Source organism: Monodelphis domestica, chromosome 5, assembly GCF_027887165.1.
Source record: "Monodelphis domestica isolate mMonDom1 chromosome 5, mMonDom1.pri, whole genome shotgun sequence".
In the NCBI taxonomy this organism is placed as follows: Eukaryota; Metazoa; Chordata; class Mammalia; order Didelphimorphia; family Didelphidae; genus Monodelphis; species Monodelphis domestica.
Window position 1 is genome coordinate 172,528,947 of NC_077231.1, and position 20,333 is coordinate 172,549,279.

Genomic DNA, 20,333 nt, shown 5'->3' on the forward strand with positions numbered 1-20,333 from the left:
CCCCCAGCTTATTAACATCCCAACTAAAATCCCACTTTCTATAGGAAGCCTTCCCTTTTAATTTAGTGCCTTCCCTCCATTCTCCCCTAAATTTCCTACTGATTGTGCATACTTTTTTTCCATATCTGTTTTCATGTTGTCTCCTCCATTAAACTGCAAGCTACTTAAGAGCAAGGATTAACTTTTGCTTTTATTTACAATCCTACTAGTGCTTAGCACAGTACCTGACACATAGTAGGTGCTTAATAAATGTTTATTTAGTGCTAATTCCTTCAAGCCCCAGTTTCTTCATTAGAAATAGTTGTTCTCTAAGGTCCTTTCTGATTCTACATTTTATGATCTTATCTTCAATCTCCTTTCCTTCAAAAGGCCTATTCCAACTACTTTAACTCATTTTGCCACACCACTGAAGACATTCCTTTTATAAAGCCATTTATCATCTTTTCAGTTTTTTGCATGTTTCAAGAGAGCAGGACACCATCCATATTCTTATACAGTGCCTAACATACAGGAATAACATAGACATTTGCTGATAATTTACACTCACTCTTCCATAAAGAACGATTTGTTCATTCTCAAGAGAAACAATTTAAAACCTTGAGCAGTGGTGGCAAACCTTTTAGAGACTGAGTGCCCAAACTGTGGCATGTGGGCCTCCATCTTACTATAGACAGGAAGGGAGGAAACACTCCCATCTGGCCACAGGCAGAGGAGTGGGGCATGTGACAAATGTCCTCAGGCATGATGGAAAGGGAGAGGGAAGGAGCCCCCTCCAGCTCATGTGCCATAGGTTCTCCAACACAGCCCTAGAGGAAAAGAAAACAACACAGAGGCCTGGACCAAGGATTATATTCTTTATAGTACATAATTTTATCTGATTTACAGAATAGCATAGGAATTTGATTTTTTTATCCTTCATGAGAAAGATACTCAATACTAAACTGTCCTCACACATTAAAAGCAAATAAACAAAAAGGAACAGTAAATATTAACTAAGTCAGTGATGAAAAGATACAAAGCATTATATTATATAATTATATTTATAATCATAAGCATTTTCAAAAGTATTTACATTGGATAGAGCACTAATGCTCAGCCCTGGGGAAACTACAAAGTTCCTCTAAGTTGTAATTCCTCTCCCTCATAGAGCTTACACACTAGCTGAGAGATATGGCCTGTACACAAATAAGTGTATCATAAACTCATATGTGATCAAAGGTGCATTCAGGAGATGTGAAGTATGTTGCAAAATCTGAGGAGAGGTAATTATCAAGAGAAGGCAATATATTAATTAGACCTTAAAGAATAAAGAGGAATGTAACCAGTAGACAGAAATGTTAGAGGAGTGCAGACGGGATGGTTTTATAGATATTAGTAACAATAGAAGCAAAAAAAAGGTCAGCCTTAAAGAACTTTATTAAATATGAAGAGATAGCTACCAAATTGAACAGATTTCCATTTGCTTAGAAAAAAACAATCTTGGGAAAGGAAGTGATTCCTGAAAATAAAAGTACAAAGGAAATTCTACAAGCCTTATTTGTTTTTCATCCTCATTTCATTCTCATCTAAACTAGTCATCCTTAACTATTTTATGGAGACCTTTTCTTTTTTATTTGAATGCCTAATCACATGGACTCACCACCTGTAAACTAAAGAAACGAAGTATCTACTTAGCATGGAGTCAAGATCCATAACCTTCTTGGTTATTCATAATTAAAAGGAGAGTCATGGGTCATTAATAACAAATAAGTATTATGATGGGTGAATAGGATGAGAGAAAGGGCAAGGAAATGCTAGAACTATTTTAGTCTAAAGAAATATCAGAAACATTTTAAAAGATTTAAATGAACTAAAAGGATGAATATTAAGTCTATGGGCATTTGTCACTGGTGATATTAATAAAACATTTCAATGTGACTTTATTAAAAATGCAAACATTGATCACTGCCCCTATTTTTATGCATATACAGAATCATACATAGAATTATACCTGGGTCAGGAAATTAAAATGTCCTCAATTATACCTAAAAATGTTTATAAAAGAATCTAAATGTTCACCTTTTTGTTCCTTCTCCACCTTCCACCCATCTCATTGAATATTTCAAGTTGCAAAGGAAGAGACTTGTTTGACTGTCAGGGATACAGCACCAAAGAGTGTGGAATTAGGATGTTTGTACTTGTGACCTTTTTGGCACATAAAAGGGGCCACATGCTCCTGCCAATAAACTCATTGCATCAAAGTGGAAGCTGGGCTTCATGGGGATGGGGGAAGGGGAGAGTTTAATAGGCTAGAGAGAAAAAATGGAAATTCATAAGCATAAACTGAAAATAAAATTAAAGCATAATGATATAAATTTTGCCAAAACCCACACTTTTGTTACAAAAAGCTCACAAAAATGAGGATTTGCCTCTATGCTGGATATCTGGAATTTTTTCAAATGAATAATTGTAGAGTTTTTCTAAAATTTTTGTTTAAGAAGACATTATTATAAAGTAAGCTTATGTCCTAAACTTGGGAATTTTAGGTAACCTTCAATAAGCACATCATAAGCAGGATAGAATTAAATGGTTCCTTTCCCTTCAGAACTTAGAATCTATTACATTCTGTTCTCCAATTCTATTTCTGCTGCATGTTTTTCAGTTGTCATTTGGCTTGTGGAGGAGGAGAATGGAGATTCAACACTGGGTAAGCAGTCATTACACTTGTTATTTCTAGAATATCCTTTGGCAGAGGCACGAAGAGGAAAGGCAGCTTGAGTACTACCAGCATATTGTTTCCAATTTTGTTTCACCTGTAATTTTTTATTGTTCTTTTTTAAAAGGGCTTCAAAAAGATGAAATATTCTGATTATTACCTGTGGGTAAGAGATTCAGCTACCATTTCTATAGCAGGCACTCAATAAATATTTACTTATGTGATTAGGTTTGGAGGACAGAATTTGGAAGAGTATGTTAGAAATATGCCTAATTTCCATTCTCCTGGAAGCATATGCCCCTTAGTATGTAAGAGAGAAATGGGATTATTGTTTCCCATCCTGATGTCCCCCTAATGACTCTCCCACTTAAAATGGAGAAATATCTGCCCCCTTTAATGTACATTCTCACTAACTGTCCCAGCATCGCCCACTAAGATCCCAGTAGTCTCTTATCTCTCGAGAAATAGTGCAAATTAAAGATAGCTGGGCCTTGCCATCTCTCCTGCTAGTGCTTCCTAAAGGTCTACTAGGTCTTCGTATCCTCCCTGCAACTGAATTCTTCTATAAATGTTATCTCCCTCAAATAGACTGTGAGTTCTTTGAGAGTAAAGTATGTCTCAATTTTCTTGTTATAATCCTAGTGCTTAGCACATGCTTGGCACATAGTCAAGGCTCAATAAATGTTTTAGCATTTCTTTTCCATAAAATAGAGCAAAAAGGAAGTATTCTGGGAGTTCGTAGAATGGTAAGAGCTGAAAAGAACCTTAAAGATCAACAATTCTTTGCAGATGAGGGAACTAACATTTATAGAAATGATGTGAATTTCCATAATCATTTTAGACAGTAAATAGAACTAAAATCCAGAATTCATGACTCTAATTTCATCACCCAACTAAAACCTTGGTCAAAGATCATCTCATCTGTCACCCAAAGTCAGTTTCTTTACTAGTAATACCAATAATATTTTATATTTGTACGGTAATTTTTTTTGAATTTCCAAGAATTTTGACTTATATTATTTCATTTTATCCCCTCAGCACTCCCTCCTCAAATTGTAGAGATGAAGAAAATAAGACCCATAGAGGTTAAATGATCCATCCAAAGTCATAAACTAGTTAATATTGGAAATGGAGCTAAATCCAGGTCCTTTAACTCGTAGGCTAGTGTTTTTCCCACCAAACCATGATGCTTCCACTTCACCATGGTCTGAGCAGGCTGCCAACATAAGCACACTCTTTGTTATAAATTGGATTTGGGTAATTCAGGCTCCAAGTGACACTGCAGACTTCGGTCTCTGTACCAGAAGAACAAGTGACTACTGTATTTAATTTTAATCCTTCACTCATAATTCTTGTCCAAATATAAAGCACAGAAACAGTACTGGATCTTATGATTTGAAATGGGAAAGGACCTTAGAAATCATCTAGATCAATTTCTTTACTTTATTATTGATGAAGGAACTGAGGTCCAGTGAGGTCAAATGGTCTTCTGAAAAAGGCCAGTTAGTAAATGACAGATCTTCTGACTCTAACACCAGTGCTTATCCTACTACAAAAACCATACATGACAATTAAGCCACTAGTCAGATTATTATTACTTAGTTCCTCCTACCTAAAACACAAAGCCAGAATCAAGGGTGTTTAGCTTCTGTGGATCAAATTCTATGCAATTTGAACCAGGATCCTCTGCTCAACCAGTCACAGGATCTATGGATTAGCTCTAGGTGGTGAGGAGAAGACTAAAGGGAAGAAGATGGGGAAGATGGCAGCAAAATGGAAAACATTGTGAGGCAACTTATCAACATCTAACAGAAAACTAGGAAGTTTGTGTGCTAAGATTGCATTCATTTTGTAGAGTTCTCCCCCTGCACTGTTTAGAGGTTTAATTATTAACTCATTTCTACTTCTATTTTGTAGAAATTTTTTAAAGAAAAGCTAATTTGCTTTCTAAAGCAGTAGGAAAATGAGAAAATAGTAATGTCGTTATTTTCTTGAAATATAGCGATACTATTTCTGTTTTTTAAACTTCAGGAGCTTAACCAAATGTTGATTCAATGCATCTGTGGATTTTCATTCATTTATTACAGAGGACCCACCAAAGGTGCTAGAAAGGACTCATGAAATAAGTATTCAATGTGAGGCACTCTTTGAATCCTACAAGACATCACATTTGTGTTATCTTTTCAAAATTTTAAATTTTATTTGTCATCTACCTGATGTCATAAAATTATCAAGAGATGTGACAAATATTCTTCATCAATACAAAATAATTAGCATTGCATATTTATTCAGAACAGCACCATGGTCCCTCATAAAAATAAGGAATATAAATATGATCTGGGGGAAGAACAATGGATTGTGAAAAACAGCCCTACCAGTATGTTATTCTGAGGAAGTCAACTAGCACTTCTGAACCCCAGTTTTCTCATCTGTAAATGGGGATGTGAAAACAAGTTCTTTCTAAGATCATTTAGTTCTGAAATCTAAGCAATAATTCACCAACCAAATTCATGTCACTCCCCCAGTGCTTCCTCTGTCTCCTCTATCCTCTGTATGTTTGACTAATTTCAAAGACTTTTACAGGAAGGGTAAGAACTTGGGTAACCAGAAACTAAATTAGTTAAAAAGCTAATTTCCCATCACCCAATTTCTGTCACTATTGAATTATGTGACAGCAATTAACTAGAAATCATTCCTGCTATTCCTTTCACACCTCTCGTCATTTATTAAAATCACAGGAGAACTTGATGAAAGTTTGTTGACATGCTCAAGGTGTTTAGAGTGCAAATTGAGAGGGATGATAAGCATTCTTTCAGATGGCAGCAGTGACTGAAAATTAAAGAGTAGGACCCAGCTTTTGTTAAAGATTGAATACATTTATGGATGCAGTGATGATTTTAATTAGACTGTATCTTTCCTGAGGTATTCCATTTTTTTCTTTACTTTTTTTTTCCCAATGGATCTATATGATCTCATTCATGTGAGTACTTCCCCCAGTGAAGTAGACTATAGACTACTCATATCTTCCCATGGTATATGATTCTTCTCTGTGTCCTCCTAAAATTGAGTGAAATGATTTTTTAAATGTCCTAAAGAAAAATTGAGTCTAGAATTCAATTCCCACATTCATAACAGTGGTTATTGCCCTACTCTAGACTGGCTCTCATTAGGAAGGAAAATGTTTGCCATAGTCCTTTTCCAGATTCTCAAACTTCCTTCAAAATCTCTATTCCATATGCACATACCATGAGAAATTATAAAATGGACAGTTTCAGAAGAAATTTTACTAACTGATAAAGAGTAAAAAGTAAACAAAACCAGGAAAATAGTTTATACACTGACAAGGGTTACAAGAATTATCTTCAGGGGACTTCCAGGTAAGTATGGCAGCAGTCTAGACGCAAGATACTTCCTCTCCTCAGACCCACCGATATAGACTATCTCAAAAGACCCAAAAAACCATTTTCATAAGAATGAAGGGACTCTACAGTAGGGCACAGCATTTAAGGTACATGGGATTTGGGCATTTCCACACTATAAGGGGGTGAAAAAGCTCCCACCCAAACGTGAGCTGATCTACCCTCTCACACCCCCACCTATAGAGCCAGAGTCAGAGCCAGTGGGCGCCAGAATCAGCGAGTGAGCAAGGGGCACCTCTAGGTCTCGGAAGCTGACTAAGAACACCAAAGACCTACCCCTGAGAGCAGTTACACCCGAAACCCTGGCAGGGGGCCGGGGTAATGCAGACCTTGGGCACTGAGAGCCAGCACGCCAGAATCAGTAAGTGAGCAAGGAGCACCTCTGGAGTGAGCAAGGGGCACCTCTAGGTCTCAGGAGCTGACTAAGACCACCAAGGACCTACCCCTGAGAGCAGTAACACCTAAAACCCCAGTGGGGAGGGGGAAGCACAGACCATGGGTGTCCCGGGGAAGGTAGTGCAGCTGCAAAGATTCAAGAGCTTGCCTCAGGCATAATCCTTGCTCCTTAACTCCATACACAGAGAACCTGCCCAGCTCACTCAGATTTCTGACTAAAAAGGGAAGGTAAATCTTCTACAGTAATGGCTAATTGCACACAGGAGCCCCAAAACCCTTCCAAAAAAAGAAAAAAAAGGCAGTGACCCTTGAAAATTTTTACAGAGGAAAAACCCAGGCTACAGAGGATATACAGGAGGAAATTCAAACTATACTAGTGGGAGACGTGAACCTACCACTATCAGATTTAGATAAATCAAATAAAAAATGAATGAGAAAGAGGTAAAAGAGGTGAATGAAATCTTAGAAAAATTAGAGTTAATAGACATATGGAGAAAAATAAATAGGGACAAAAAGGAATACACCTTCTTTTCAGCAGCATATGGTGCATTCACAAAGATTGACCCTATACTAGGTCATAAAAACATAGCATACAAATGCAGAAAAGCAGAAATAATAAATGCAAACTTTTCAGATCATAAGGCAATAAAAATAATGATCAGTAAGGGTACATGGAGAGCCAAATCAAAAATTAATAGGAAATTAAACAATATTATTCTCCAAAATTGGTTAGAGAATAAATCATAGAAACAATTAAGAATTTCATTATACAAAATGACAATGATGAGACATCCTTTCAAAATCTATGGGATGCAGCCAAAATAGTTCTCAGGGGAAAATTTATATTCTTGAGTTCATATATTAAAACATTAGGGAGGGCAGAGGTCAATGATTTGGACATGCAAATCAAAAACCTTGAAAGCGAACAAATTAAAAATCCCCAGAAGAAAACCAAATTAATGATCCCAAAAATTAAGGGAGAAATTAATAAAATCAAAAGCGATAGAACTATTGAACTAATAAATAAGACTAGAAGCTGGTACTTTGAAAAAACAAACAAAATAGACAAAGTACTGGTCAATCTAATTTTAAAAAAAAGGAAAGAAGAAAATCAAAATAACAGTATCATAGATGAAAAGGGAGAACTCAACTCCAATGAAGAGGAAATTAAGGCAATCATTAAAAAATATTTTGCCTAATTATATGGCAATAAATATGCCAATCTAGGTGAGATGGATAAATATTTACAAAAATATAAATTGCCTAGATTAACAGAAGAAATAGAATTCTTTTTTTTTAAACCCTTACCTTCCGTCTTGGAGTCAATACTGTGTATTGGCTCCAAGGCAGAAGAGTGGTAAGGGCTAGGCAATGGGGGTCAAGTGACTTGCCCAGGGTCACATAGCTGGGAAGTGTCTGAGGCCAGATTTGAACCTAGGACCTCCCGTCTCTAGGGCTAGCTCTCGATCCACTGAGCTACCCAGCTGCCCCCAAGAAATAGAATTCTTAAGTAATCCCATATCAGAAAAAGAAATTGAACATGCCATCAAAGAACTCCCTAAGAAAAAATCCCCAGGGCCTGATGGATTCACAAGTGAATTCTATCAAACATTCAAAGAACAGTTAATCCCAATACTATACAAACTATTTCACATAATAAGCAAAGAGGGAGTTCTACCAAATTCCTTTTATGATACAAATATGGTACTGATTCCAAAGCCAGGCAGGTCAAAAATGGAGAAAGAAAACTATAGACCAATTTCCTTAATGAACATAGATGCAAACATCTTAAATAGGATACTAGCAAAACAACTCCAGCAAGTGATCACAAGGGTTATTCACTATGATCAGATTGGATTTATACCAGAAATGCAAGGATGGTTCAATATCAGGAAAACCATCCACATAATTGACCATATCAACAAGCAAACCAACAAAAATCACATGATCATCTCAATAGATGCAGAAAAAGCCTTTGACAAAATACAACACTCATTCCTATTGAAAACACTACAAAGTATAGGAATAGAAGGGTCTTTCCTAAAAATAATAAACAGTATCTATCTAAAACCATCAGCATCTGCAATGGGGATAAACTAAATGCATTCCCAATAAGATCAGGAGTGAAACAAGGATGCCCTTTATCACCTTTATTATTTAACATTGTATTAGAAACACTAGCAGTAGCAATTAGAGAAGAAAAAGAAATTGAAGGTATTAAAATAGGGAATGAGGAGACCAAACTATCACTCCTTGCAGATGATATCATGATCTACTTAAAGAATCCTAGAAAATGATCTAAAAAGCTAGTGGAAATAATCAAAGCCATTCTCCAATTGATAAATGGGCAAAGGACATGAATAAGCAATTTTAAGTCAAAGAAATCAAAACTATTAATAAACACATGAAAAAATGTTCTAAATCTCTGATAATCAGAGAAATGTAAATCAAAACAACTCTGAGGTATCACCTCACACCTAGCAGATTGGCTAACATGACAGCAAAGGAAAGTAATGCATGCTGGAGGGGGTGTGGCAAAGTCGGGACATTAATTCATTGCTGGTGGAGTTGTGAATTGATCCAACCATTATGGAGGGCAATTTGGAACTATGTCCAAAGGGAGCTAAAAGACTGTCTGCCCTTTGATCCAGACATAGCACTGCTGGGTTTGTATCCCAAAGAGATAATAAGGAAAAAGACTTGTACAAGAATATTCATAGCCACGCTCTTTGTAGTGGCAAAAAAATGGAAAAATGAGGGTATGCCCTTCAATTGGAGAATGGCTGAACAAATTGTGGTATATGTTGGTGATGGAATACTATTGTGCTCAAAGGAATAATAAAGTGGAGGAATTCCATGGGAACTGGACCAACCTCCAGGAAGTGATGCAGAGTAAAAGGAGCAGAACCAGGAGAACAATGTACACAGTGACTGATACAGTGTGATACAATAGAATGTAATGAATTGCCATTAGTGGCAATGCAGTGATCCTGAACAACCAGGAGGGATGTAGGAGAAAAACCACTATCCACATTTATAGGAAAAATGTGGGAGTAAAAACACCAAAGAAAATACAACTGCTTGATTGCATTGGTCGAGGGGGATATGATTGGGGATGTAGACTCTGAATGAACATCCTAGTGCAAATACTAACAATATGAAAATGGATTATGATCAAAGACACATGTAATACCCAGTGTAATTGTGGGTGGCTACAGGAGGGGAAGGGAGGGAGGTATAGAAAATGATTTTTGTAACCAGGGAATAATGTTCAAAATTGACCAAATTTAAAAAAAAAAGAATTCTCTTCATATGTAAGTATGTAAACAGTTTTACTATATTGAATGTCTTTTAATTTCTCTTTGTTGTTTATCTTTCCACTTTTCCATTTGGCTCTGGTCCTTTCATCAGGATTGAGTGAAAGTCCTTAGTTCCACTGAATACCCATTTTCCCCTGACAGACCTTATGGTCAGTTTTTCTGGGTAAGTGATTTTTAGCTGAAATCCTAGTTCCTTTGTTCCCTGGAATATAAAATTCCAACAACTCTTATCCTTTAATGTAAAAGCTGCTAAATCTTGTGTTAGTCACTGCCTGTGACTCCAATAATTGAATTGTTACTTTTTGACTGCTTGCAATATTTTCTGCTTGACCTGGGAGTTCTGGAATTTGGCTATAATATTCCTGGGAGTTATTCTTTTAGGTTCTCTTTTAGGAGGAAATAAGTGGATTCTTTCCATTTCTATTTTACACTCTGGTTCTAGGATATCAGGGCAGTTTCATTTGACAATTTCTTGAAAGATGATGTCTAAGCTCTACTTTTTATCATGGCTTTCAGGTAGTCTAATGATTCTTGGATTTTTCTTCTGGATTTATTTTCTTGTAACCAGAGCCAGCAAAGGGACGCTATAATTTCCTTCTGAGCAGTTGTCCAACTTTGCTTATGGTCTGGGACTGAAAGCTCCAGAAGCCTCTGATACTGATTGAGCCATTCCCAAGATCTGTTGCTCATGTGGGTCTGCAGACGTGTACTGCTTTGTGCCCCATTTCCACCCTGGTACAATAGATCTTTCATGCTGCCCTTTGAAGTTCTGTGGGGCTAAAAAATTGTTTTTACCTCATTTTTTGTGGGTTATGGAATTCATTTTGAGGCATTGTATCATAGTTGTTTGGAGGGTATTTGGCACAGACCAGGAGGGTCTATGTACTTTCTCTGTCATCTTGACTCTGCCCTTTCAAAACAAATTCTTTAATCTTCCTCCCTCCAGTCACAGAGGTGAAAGATGTCTAGGAATAGACAATGTATACATTATCAGACTCTGCTTCTAAATTGAATGGCTCCTATTAATTATTTTTCTTTATTTTAGGGTTCATCTGGAAGAAGATAAGAATTGACTTATTTAAAGACAAAGGGAATCAATAAAAATATTTTTAATGTGTCTGATATATGAAGCAAAAAGATCTAGATGTTCCTATAGGCTACATCATTATAGTTACAACTCAGAATCTTTCTGGCCTTTTTTAAAAAGCACAAAAATATATGTTTCATGCTTAGTTTGTAGTTAATTTTAGTGTGTTCATGGCAAAATGATAGAAGGAAAGGATGAAGAGGAAGAAAAACTCACTCAATCATTCCATTTTTAATGCAAGATTTTTTTTCTCCCCTTGATGAATTGTGCTTAGGGCTATCTTTCCTAGAAAACAAAGATTCCACATAAGAAATCAGCTACACACAACATGCTCCTTATAATTTGATATCCAAATTAATTCACAGTAACCACTTCCCATAAATACTTAGAAGCCAACTTTTAAAAATAATTTGATTTTTGCAATCAATTTTCTAGTAATGAATGGAAATTCAACTGAATTAAATTACTTCAAATTGCCAGAGAGTGTAGTATTACCTCCAGACAAATTCCATTCTCTGATTTCTACATTAGGGAGTGGCACATTTTGAGCTTTCATGAAACAAAGCACCAGCAACAACAAAGAGTCACATGAAGCCATCCCTTTTTGCCAGCTGCATACTTCCTGAAATTTAATTCATCAAAAGGTCATGAATTTACAGTTCTAGAATTCTTTATTATGATGTTTCAGTTTAAGTCTTTGAAGTTTTGTTGGCTTGTGGCATTTTGCCTATGCTATACAGCTCTCTAAGACAAAGATCCCATTCCTTTCATTTAATGTGAGGACATTTTGCTCTTAAAGTTGTTTCTGTATGTTCAGGGCAGTAAGTCCTTGTGAATGTTTCAGGTACTCTCTTTATACCATATGGGATTACAAAGTTACTAAGCAATGTCCCAATGCTGCCAATTAGAAAGTTGTATAGTTTTGATACTCAAATCAAAACTTATTTCAGTAGCCTCTAGAAATGAAAAACAAAAGGAGCTGTCCTTCCTGAAAATTCTTTTACAAAAAAAACCTGCTCAAGGGATTTCATTTCAGACTCGAAAGAAATTCCCTTGCAGAATTTAAATTTCTAAAAGGCAAGATTTTGATTTGGGAAACCTCCAAAAATATCATTTAACTCCATTTAACAGACAAATACACAACCATGTAATTTTTTTTAATTTGCATTTTTCCAGGGGTCATTTGCCAACAATGCTGTTGATTAAAAGAGCCTTGACATCAGTTCATGTGGGGAAATCCTAAAAGCTTAATTCAATTAGTCAAGGATGGAGTGACATGACTTGTAAGTGCTTTAAATAAGAAAGAACCTATACATTTTCTAAATCATACAGGCATAAATTGTTTCCCTCATTTCCTGATCAAATATCCTACTACTTGACATTCTTTCCCTTGCAATGTCTCCCTCATAACTTTCTGCCATAATCCCTCATTGTAGGAGTATAGGGAGTAAAGGAAAAGCCCAAAGTCTCTCATTGTAAAGGAGTATAAATTCTGTTATCATCTTGTAACACTTGGGGGATTATTTTCTATGTGATAATTTCTTTAATTTACTCACAATACAATAGTATTCTGTCAGATTGAGTAAGCCATATACTGGTTTATTTTTTTCTTGCCATTTAAGAGAATGGCATGTTGTAATTTAAAAAAATAATAGTCTAGACTAGGCCTACCCAACAGATTGAGTATATTTTTAAAAAAATTTACTAAATACCTACTGTGTGGAAAGCATGGTGTTAGTTTGGGGGGAAATGATAAAGAACAAAGACAATCCTTTCCTTCAAGGAGTTCACAATCTAGTAAGAGATTATGAGGACAAGGATATAACAATAATACAATTTATAATATGATGAATAAATGGAAAGGGACGAGAGGTATTAGAAATTTAAAAAGAGATTACTTAGAACTATGTAGATCAGAAAAGTCTTCAGTAAGCACAGTAAGTAAGTTGAGCTATAAAAGAAGAGATTTCAATAGGAAAGGATACATGAGATAAGACATTATAGTATAGAATCAGAGCTAGATAAACCAAGGAATGGATGCAAGAGAAACCTGGAAGAACAGTATTTCTTTTTCTAAATAATAAAGAGTTCTTAAAAGGGAATATCACTGTGTGATGAGGTTGGAAAGGCAAATCTCCCTCACTTGTAAATAAATCTAAATACAAGATTCAGAGATTTGTATTTTATTAGGTAAGCAGTAAGAAACAACTGCAGGTTTTTCATCAGGAAAATGGCATAATCAGACCCATGAATCAGAAGGATTATTCTGGTCACAGTGTAAAAGATAGACCAAGAAGAGGAGAGACTGGAGACAGGAAGAACATTGGTTATCACTGTAATTAGGGAGACAGTGATGCCACGGGGAACATGTCAGGAGTAATTTTCCTGGCATGTATAAGAGGAATTTGGCTGGCATGTTTAAAAAGACATAGCTATGGCTGCCTGAACAGGCTTCCCAGTTCTCACACACCCACTCTAGCAGAACCCTCAAGTTTGTACCAGACTGAATGATAAAAATAAAATCCAATGAGAAATTACAGTAAATTACTTTGTCAACCTCAGAACTGCAGGGAAAATCAGCCAGAATTTCATGGACAACAGGAAGCCCTTTCCTTCCCCCAGAAAAACCAGCACCAATGTGAACAGAGATGGAGACATCTAGCCTATAAGGCTCTGTGTCCAGAGGCAGCAAGAGTGGGGTGTAACTCCCCTGAGAAAGTCCCAGAAGTTCTAGGACCAGCAGCAGGTAATGACCAGTAATTAGTCTCATGATTAGCCAAACAATTCAGTGTCACCACACAGATGAGAGCAGCTCAGGAATGATTAATTCCCAAACAATAGGTCCCCAAAGATCAAACACTCTGAACCTCAAAAATCGAGGGGAGGTGATCCAAAAGGGATCCAAGGTAAGACCAAGCGGTGTCAACCAACCCAACCAAAAATACATCAAGAGACCAGACCTGGCCTTGGTGCAAAACAATGATTCAGGAATTAAAACTAGAGCAAATGGAAGAAAACACTAACTGGTACCTAAAATTATTACAAATCTAGAGATCTTCAAATAGCATTTACTTCACAGGGTTGTTGTGAGGATCAAATGAAATAATATTTGTAAATTTCTTAACCCAGTTCCTGGCACATCATGGGCACTTAATAAATGAATGTTCCCTATCTCTCTTCCTCTCTCTCACTCCTTTTCCCCCAAAAAGAACAAATAACTTCATAAAACTACAATCAGAAACTCAAAGGAAAAAATAATTTATAAGGCAAAAGGATAACTTATACTTGCAAAGTTGAGTTAAGAAAGGGTATAATTGATTTTTAATGAAATGATTTTCAAGCATTCCTTATGTAAAGACCAGAGATGAGTAGGAACTTAGAAATGCAAACCCCAACCCCAAGACACCTATAAAGATATTTTAAGCAATGGAATGATGCTGCATTGTTAATATTCTAATAGTAGAGAAGGAACACCTTTACCTTCAGAGTATTAATGTTTTCAAAGCATATTGAAGGAGGTTTTTCTTAAAGGACTTTGAATTAATTGGTATTGTTCTGTTATAAGAAGGAAAAGAAAGGGGGATGAATGGAATATACTCATGTAGAAAAAAATGAAAAGGATGGAAATTGCTATTCTCAGGATCAAAACACTTGAGAAGAGTATATATAAATATGAAGGAAGAGATAGGAGGAGTGGGCATAAGAGAAACCTCACTCATCTGAAATGGATAAAGAAGGGTTGATTTTTTGTGCGAGCATGCACAAACATACAGAATTTGGGGTAGTAATAGAGGAACAAATAATTGATGACTTAAGAGAAAGTATAATATTGGGGAAGAAATAGTCACCAATAAAACTTTTTTATCCTAAAGGGAATTAAATGGGGTGATGGTAGGCAAAGCAAAGAATTAGTCTACAGGGATGTCTTCATTGAATCTTAGAAAATTGGAGAATGACTGAATGCCATTCATAGAATAGCAACGTAATATTATTGGGCCATAAGAAATGACAAAACAGATCATCTTTGGGATAGCATAAAGAGACCCAGAATGAAGGGAGGAAATTTTTATATAGTTAGAATAATGTTGTATACACAAACAGCTTTAAGTTTAACCTATATTAACATTTTCTCCATCAGGTTCTTAAGTCTATACAATGAGCAAACAATACCTCAAGTCCTGATCTGTAGCATGTGCTGAGGAGCTGACTTCAGCATCCTTCTGGTCCCATCTCAGACATATAACTGGCAATGGGACCCATGTCAAATCTTTTCACGTCTCAGAGCCCCAGGCTACTTTCTAAGAAACTAAGTTGTAGAGCAGTTGCCAATCTGCATTGGTAGAGTTTTCCTACCAGAAGTTCTCTATGCAGATGAAATCACAGGTCTAGTCCTTTCCCCAAAAGATAAAATTAAAGAGAAGCATGGGCTCGCTGGTGGTGATGACAACTGAGTTCCCTCTGGGCAGATTCAGCTTACCATTAGAGGGAGGAGTTGATTTGCATAAGCCTTGAGGCCTAGCTGGATCAGGTAGGTAGGTATTCTAGGGAGTTTTCCCCTTATATGAGCATTCCTGTGTGTTTCCCACTGGAAAGGCAGTCCCAGAGAGGGCTGTGGGGAACATCAGCTATAAAGGAAGCTAGATAACCGACAGATGGTAGTGAATATTTCCCTGCTCTTCTAGCATTTTATATCTTGTAAATATACTTAGAACCTACCAAGCTGGGCATCCCAGAAGTGTTTGTTAGGGTAGGTGCGATCTATTGACTGGAAGGATAAGTCTGTGATAACAAAGTGTTTGGTATTCTTAAAAAGAACTCAACTGCATTCTGTAAGGGTGATTGACTTAGACTCCACACCATTACACTGAAGATATGTGTTGAGTCCTACACATTATAACAATTGGGAGGTTATAATATGCCAGGAAAGATATTATCAGTGCTTAGGATACAATGGTTGCAATGTAAAGTAGGAAAGAGTTGGGAGAAATAGTACTCATTTAAAATCAACAGGACCTCTTGGTAGTGAGGGCAAGGAAGAGAGGATGATCAGGGAATTGTCAAAGATAAATCTGAGATTTCATTTTGGGTAACTAAGAATAAGGTAGTATCATCAAAATAGAGAAAAATCAGTAAGTTGGGGAAGTGGAATGAGGGCATATTTTCTTTTTCTTTTTTTTTTAACCCTTACCTTCTGTCTTGGAGTCAATACTGTGTATTGGCTCCAAGGCAGAAGAGTGGTAAGGGCTAGGCAATGGGGGTCAAGTGACTTGCCCAGGGTCACACAGCTAGGAAGTGTCTGAGGCCAGATTTGAACCTAGGACCTCCTGTCTCTAGGGCTAGCTCTCGATCCACTGAGCTACCCAGCTGCCCCGAGGGCATATTATCAAAAGAAGATGATTTTATTTCTGTGCATCTTTAGTTTGAGATACTAGCAAGGTGGAAATTATAACAAGCACTTGGAAATTATGGAATGGAGTTGAGTATAAAAGTTAAGACTGGTGATTTGGATTTGACACTCATATGCATAGAACTAATAATTGAAAGATGGACAAAGAGGATATCTACAAAGGAGAACATTTCCACAGAAAAGAGGGCTAAAGACAAATTCCTGAGTGATACCTATACTAAGGATTAGGAAGAGAAAGATGCCAATGTGGATGTAGAAAAGATGTGATCAAAGAGATAGGAGAATCAGGGAAGTATAGAATCTCAGAAGCCAAGAGAGGATAAAATATTAAGAATAAAAATTAAGAAATAAAATATTAAGAACACTGGTGTCAAATACTGTAGTTAATTCCAGAAGAATAATGAAGATTGAATAAAAATGTCTTTTGATATGAACTCTCTTAGTCACCTTGGAGAGGACAGTTGGAATGGAATCATGAGATTAGAATCAAGATTAAAGGCAGTCGAGAAGCAAGTGAATGGTGAGAAAATAGAGGTGACTAATACTGACCACCCTTCCTGCAAAGGTTCTTAATTTGGATATACTGTGTAAGTTTATATTTTGATCATGGTATTTCAATTAATGTTACATCCTTTGTAATTCCCTATTTTTATTTATGCATTAAAAATAAAAAGACTTTTCTCTGGGAAAGGGTCCATAGGCTTCATCAGATCATCAAAAGGGTCCATCATACAAAAACCAAATAAACTCTGTTCCTAAAATTTGGCAAAGAAATGAGATATTAGGTTGAGAGAGCTAAATACCTCAGTATTATATATATATATATATATATATATATATATATATATATATATATATATATATATATAGGAGTACAAGGAACCAAAACAGACTGGAGATGAAAAAGAGTGGGCAATTACCTGAAGCTAATGGAGGAAATGGGAAAGGAGTTCAAAGGCAGGCACAAATAGAGGAATTAAACTTGGCAAGAAGGGGGACCTCATTTTTTGAGACCAGAGAGAAGGAAGAAGAAAAAGGTAAAGATACTGGGAAGCACTGAAGTATGAAGAAGGAACAGCGTCCAGGCATATCTTGTCAAATGGTCTCTTTTATTTTTAGTAAAGTAAGGGGCAAAGTGTTTGCTAAGAGAAACTAAATGAAGGGTGAAATTGGAGATTTCAGAGATGTAGAAAGGTTTTTAACAATCACTGTGATAAATGTGTCAGGATTCAAAATGAAAGGGGGGGAGGCTGTAGTACTGTAATGAAAAAATGGTGGAGATCCATAAAATTTGCAATGAATCTAATCAACATAATCTCATAAGTTCTTTCAGCAATAGGTGATGGTCAGTAGTAGACTCTCTCAAGGATTTGGAATTGTAATGATGAAAATGGCACATATAGGGTCAAGAGATTCATGGGTGAAGGACAGAAGAATCTTGAAATAAGTGGTCATTGATTGGAACAAATGTGTGTTGGGAGGAAAAAAAAGTTAGAACAATATTAGATGTACTAAAAGTCAATCAGTCAATACACATCTAATAAATGCCTTCTATAAATATGCTAGGCACTATGCTAAGCCAGCAACGAAACAAGGATTTGAAGGAACAGATAGCATAATGAGGGGTCACAGGGAGTAAGGATGTGAGAAAGACTGGCAGTAGGTTATAGTCAGAGAAGAAATTTTAGAATTCAAGGTCGTGATCACAATGGCTTCTTGCCATATTGAAAGTCAGATGGTATAAGAGAGGGACAGAGTTGTAAAATCTGGCCATCTACATTCCATTCTCCATACCAGCATTACAATGGGCCAGGTTAAATGTCAACAGCCATGAGGAAATAATTAATTTTTTTTCTTTCCCTTTCACAAAGTCAAGAATTTTACTATCCACCTGCTTTCATTTTGGTAAGTCTAAAATCCATACAGAAGAGTAATGTCTTTTAATGTAGTATAATGGGATAATGGGTAAGAAAAGAGGGGCTTCAACCATGCACAATCTGCTCTACCTGGTGGCAATCCATACAAAGTTATGCAGAGCCTATTTCATAATAGTGTACGATGGAGAACCTTCTCCTCCACTTTGGAACATGCTCAAAATTTCTGTAACTGTTTTTTAGCCATTTATCATGCAGTGAAGAAAAGCCTTTTAATAGGCTGCTAAACTGGAACTGAGTGTGCATGCAAAAGTCTACAACAGAGAAAATTAACCTTTGTCACTTTTTCTCTTCCCTAGAAGCTTTCAAACTAAGAGAGTAAGCTGCAGGGGGCTTCTAGAAAAAAGCAGGATGTGCACTCTCTCACTCAGCCATGATGAAGCTGAGAACGGGTAGCATCTTGTTTTTCTGTCTCTGTTGTGTTTCATTCTTTCCTGCTCTTAGATGAATGAGAAGTGGAAATGGAATGAACCTAGTTGAGACTTTATGAGCTTCAAAACATCAAAAGAGCTACCACAGGTTCAGGAAATGGAGTTTATAGCAAAGTCTATCAGTAGCTGAGCCCAGAGAGGAGCTGAGGAGTGAGTGAACTGCAAGACTCCTACCCAGCAATGAATCAACCAAGGTACTACACACCAGTGATAAATCCATAGCCTACTTCAGGCTCAAAAAGAAACTTGGTAGGGAGTCTTCGATTGATGCAGAGGACTCCCAGAGCCAGAAACATCCCTATATCATGGTTGGAGGGATGTATTGTAACAATTGCTTTAAGTCTGAACCGACTCTCCCCAAGGGCCAATGTATAAAAGGTTTCACCACACTTTGCACTTTGGTTCTTGATAAGTCTTCTCAACAAATATCTCTTATAAAAATCAATTGAGGGGGGAATTAGGTGGCTCTGTAGATTGAGCTGTCAGGACAGTCAGGAGAGCTGGATTCCAGTTTCAGTTCTGCTATCAATTTGTCTTGTCTCCTTAGGAGATATTTCATTCATATAAGACATCTATTTTAAAAGAAGTCTCCTTCCTTTCTCAACTTACAACTCTTGATCACTGATAAAAAGTATATCTGGTGATCCCATCTTTGGGAGAGCTTGGGGGGAAATGTAGGGTGCTGGTGGCTGGAATTACTTAAACTTTCATTACGATTTACATGATTGCAATGAACAAGAGGCCAGTGAATATCTATTGGCTTTTTTACTTCTACTTTCCCAGAGGGGCAGTGTTCAGTGCAACATGTTCTAGTTGTCCTGCTTAAGGTGAAAAGAGATCATAGATCACTTTAGAAAAGACATCGTATCCAATCCTCTCATTTTATAGATGAGGAAACTAATGTCTAGAAATGCTAAGTAATGCGTCCAAGTTCATGAAGATATTAAGAAGCATAAACTCATATCCAAACCCAAGTCCCCTGACTCTTTGGTTTCCACCTACTTTCAGTTTTTGTGGATGGAAGAGAAGAAAAAAGGACATGTGATAAATATGGAGGAGGGAATTTGAAAGTGACTTGGAAGGGCTTGGACTAGTAAATCAAGTCAGAGCTTGAATTTAAGGAGGAGAAATTTGAAAGAAATTCAGGAAAATATGAAGAACAATCTAAACCTAGATCCTAGTCCAGTCTTTCTCTGGATTTAAAGAAGATCAAGATAAAAAACAATTAAGGAAGATTAATGAGAAGTTAGAGAGCAGGACCTGAAGAAGTCTAAATAAAGAAAAGAGGAAGACAAGGGAAGATAAGTAAAAAAAAATAGTTTGAAATGGAACAATCAGAGGGGAAAGATAATGCAAAGAGTCCACTGATGGATGGGGCAAATTGATGAAACTGGAGCCTGCTCAAGTTGAAGGAGGGTATGATTGCAGAGCTACACCTATTGAGACTAAAGAAAGGAAGTTGAGTCAAGTTGCCAGTAAAGTCTTAACCTATCACTTATGATTCAAGAATAAAAATCCAAAATGAATAGTAAAAACAAAGCTAACGGAGGAACTTGGGTGGCTCAGTAGATTGAGAGGCAGGTCCAGAGATTGGATTCAAATGTGACCTCAAACACATGCTAAAGGCGGGACCCTGGGCAAGTC

At 36.7% G+C, this 20,333-nt stretch overlaps 1 protein-coding gene across 15 annotated transcripts in view; it reads right to left on the reverse strand.

The window, feature by feature from the left end:
• NRCAM (neuronal cell adhesion molecule) overlaps window positions 1-20,333 on the reverse strand; it is a 322,830-nt gene that overhangs the window by 280,960 nt on the left and 21,537 nt on the right. Inside the window, exon 2 of one of the 15 annotated variants that reach the window (XM_056799538.1) lies at window positions 11,134-11,202. The exons of the other annotated variants lie outside the window; for them this stretch is intronic. The gene's annotated coding sequence lies outside the window, so the exon portion shown is untranslated. The remainder of the gene's footprint in view (window positions 1-11,133; window positions 11,203-20,333) is intronic. 15 annotated transcript variants of the gene reach the window in all.